Source organism: Terrapene carolina, unplaced genomic scaffold (assembly GCF_002925995.2).
Source record: "Terrapene carolina triunguis isolate 2854851 unplaced genomic scaffold, T_m_triunguis-2.0 Scaffold26379, whole genome shotgun sequence".
In the NCBI taxonomy this organism is placed as follows: domain Eukaryota; kingdom Metazoa; phylum Chordata; order Testudines; family Emydidae; genus Terrapene; species Terrapene triunguis.
Genome location: NW_020690730.1, coordinates 1,382 through 4,931, shown reverse-complemented (window position 1 = coordinate 4,931; position 3,550 = coordinate 1,382). Strand labels below are relative to the sequence as shown.

The 3,550-nt window shown below is 45.4% G+C and overlaps 1 pseudogene; it reads left to right on the top strand.

Moving 5' to 3' along the window:
• The first annotated feature begins 2,168 nt into the window (after nt 1–2,168).
• LOC113408898 lies at nt 2,169–2,529 on the top strand (annotated as a pseudogene).
• Nucleotides 2,530–3,550: the final 1,021 nt, after the last annotated feature.

Sequence of the window (3,550 nt, the reverse complement as noted above, 5' to 3'; positions counted from 1 at the left end):
AGAAGGCTTTTAATTAAAGAAAAAGGTAAAAATCATCTCTGTAAAATCAGGATGGAAAATAACTTTACAGGGTAATCAAACTTAAAGAGCTCAGAGGACCCCCCCTCTAGCCTTAGGTTCAAAGTACAGCAAACAGAGATGAAACACTCTAGCAAAAGGTACCTTTACAAGTTGAGAAAACAAAGAGAAACTAACACGCTTTGCCTGGCTGTTTACTTACAAGTTTGAAATATGAGAGACTTGTTTAGAAAGATTTGGAGAGCCTGGATTGATGTCTGGTCCCTCTTAGTCCCAAGAGCGAACAACTTCCCAAAACAAAGCGCACAAACAAAAGCCTTCCCTCCCACCAAGATTTGAAAGTATCTTGTCCCCTTATTGGTCCTTTGGGTCAGATGTCATCCAGGTTACTTGAGCTTCTTAACCCTTTACAGGTAAAAGGATTTTGGAGTCTCTGGCCAGGAGGGATTTTATAGTACTGTACACAGGAGAGCTGTTACCCTTCCCTTTATAGTTATGACAGGGGGTAACATACAGAGTATAGGGGGATGCTAGTATTTTGGTATTGGACAGCACAAAACACATACAGTCTACAATGTCCCCGATTTTGGGGGGGGGGGTGTATACGGTGGGTGAGATCAAGATACAGTCAGCAAGCAGTGAGGGTACATCACTCATACAAAAAGTACAGGCAGTTGTGGGTATATAATTAAGCGGGCCGGGTAATGGGGATGGGTGACCCTCGCATGATGGGGTTCGGTTCGGTGGGCTCAGAGGATAGGCTCCAACAGAGAGAGTCTACTGGTCTCTTAGCCAAAAGGCAGAGAAGTTTTTTCACTTCAAGGTCCCAGAAGCAAAGACAAGGTTTTCATCTCAAGGCCAAAAGACCAAAAACATCAAGACACTTGATCATGGCCTTGGATAGACCAAGAGACTACCTACACTTGACCAGAGCTCAGAGAGCCGGGAAGCTGCAATATGCTGCAAAACGAGACAGCCGTACCTCCGCCACAGCTTTCTACATCACGACAAGGAGCTCCCAGACAAGGACCAAATGCCATCAAGGAGACTTGGACAACTAGGAAACTCTTAAGTGACAATCACTCCCCCTAAATCACTCCAGTGTAATAATTCAAAGCAAGAACTCCACACAATTCTGCTTAAAGACCGAGAATTCTTTCAGTCTGGTTACTTGGGTTCCTCTCGCTGCTTTCCCTGGCTGCTGCTGCGTACTCCTACATTGCATAAACCCACCCACTTCCTGTGACGTACTCCGTCACTGTTAACTCTCGCAGCAAAACAATACAAGAAAACGTGTGCAAGCACTATCCCGGCTGGCCAAACTGCATGGGGCTCTTTTACAGTTAGTGCGGCTCCTGGAGCTCTGCCCCATTCTCCACCTACCAGACTGGGGGGGAGCTCAGGGCTTCTGCCCTGCGGCAGGATAGTGGTGCTAGGGGCTTCTGCTGGAGTAGACTGGTGCCTGCCACTTTCCATGCACAGAATGCTTAGGGCAGATTGCCTAGAAAAATGCTGCAAGAAAAGCTGACTTCTCTCTCTTAGTGTTCGCTTCTCTATCTTCTGTCTCACCCAGGACCGCTCATTAATTTCGAGGAAAACACCGTGGAGACACACACTGACAACAAGCGATGTACGTGAAAGAGAGAGAATGGTAATCGTTTGGCAGGCATTGAGAGAGTGAGAAAATCTAGCTTATATTCAAGAAAAAATAACTATTCTAGGCTTTAATAGCCTACAAATCACAGATGCACATAGTTTGAAATCACTTGCTCACCAAGTTCTCAGAATATTTCGATCGATTGATAGATCGATAGATCTTCCTTCGCTTCTCTCAGAACCCTCTATCCTTTCGTCAGCACTTTGTGATATTTACTGTGAAGTTTCCCAAAACTGATGGAGGGAAGCCAAAACAAGATCCGCTCGACCCAAGTCCATAAGACGATCACCTGCAAACTCAGTCATGTGAAGCATGGATAGCGCATGAAGCGGAAAGCAGCGTGTGCACTAAAGTACACAATTGTATCTATACAGATCAAAAGAAGAAAACCCACGAACCCTTAAGAAAATGAAGAAAAACACTATATGACTGAGCGTGCTGGACTGTAAACAAAAGACGGTTGCTTTGTAAAACTCATTTGTTCTTTGTGTAGCAACTCCTGGATGATTATCCAAAATGCTTCATCGTGGGAGCAGACAATGTAGGATCCAAACAGATGCAGCAGATTCGCATGTCCCTGCGTGGGAAAGCTGTTGTGCTGATGGGGAAGAACACCATGATGCGCAAGGCTATCCGTGGTCATCTGGAGAATAACGCTGCTTTGGAAAAGTGAGTAAAATACTGTGATTCCACACTCTGTTCCTGGGGAAGACTGTATGTATGTTCCCTGGAGGAGTGAAACTGAATGGTGCTGTCTTTCCCCCAGGCTGTTGCCTCATATCCATGGGAATGTGGGCTTTGTGTTCACCAAGAAGGATCTGACTGAGATCAGGGACATGCTGTTGGCTAACAAGGTAAGGGAGGAGGACACTGTTATAGTGCGTCTACTCGGAGGTCTTGGGGCCTGATCTGAAGGAAGGAGAGAGTGTAACACTGAACATTCTCTGTGGATGTGTGATTTTTAGAAGGGAGAAAGATACTGACCCCACCCATCCTGTTTCAGTTTTACTGCTCAGGGCTCTCTAGAGTTCTGAGCACTCCTTTTTTCATGGAGGTTATTGTTAATTTAGCCTTGTGGAAATGACTTTGAGATGGGAAAGTTGGTTTAATCCCTCCATAGGCAGGGTAGGAGGCAACATGATCCAGTGAATAGGGCACCAGAGAATCAGAAAAAAATGGCTTTTGTTTCAAACTCTGCCCGTGACTTGCTGTCTGATCTTGGATAAGTCACTTAACCTTCTGTTTGTTTTCCCAATTGTACAGTAACTCCTCACTTAATGTTGTAGTTATGTTCCTGAAAAATGCGACTTTATGTGAAACAATGTTAAATGAATCCAATTTCCCCATAAGAATTAATGTAAATGCGGGGGGGAGGGTTAGGGGGACATTTTTGTTGCCAGACAAAAGACATATGCAGTATAAGTTTTAAACCATTTTAAAGAGTTTAATATTGTACACAACAATGAATGAGTGTGAAGCTTGGTTGAGGTGGTGGAGTAAGAGGGTGGGATATTTCCCAGGGAATGCCTTGCTGCTAAATGACGAACTAGCACTTGGCTGAGCCCTCAAGGGTTAACAAGCTATTGTTAATATAGCCTCACACTCTACAAGGCAGCATGGACTGAGGCAGGAGGGAGGAAACACAATAGATGCAGGGCAGTGGCTGCAAACACTGAACATGATGATGAACCCACGCTCTCCAGCTAGAGCGCACCACTCCCTCCTCCTGACAGCACAGGCACGGCTGCACAGGTGCTGACTTTCCAAAGTGCTTGGGGGTGTGTGCATGAGTGAGAGAGATGTGTGTTGCCCCTTTAAGTATGCTGGCCCCACTTCAAGTATGCTGCCCTTTTAAGAAGTTCAGACAGGAAGCAT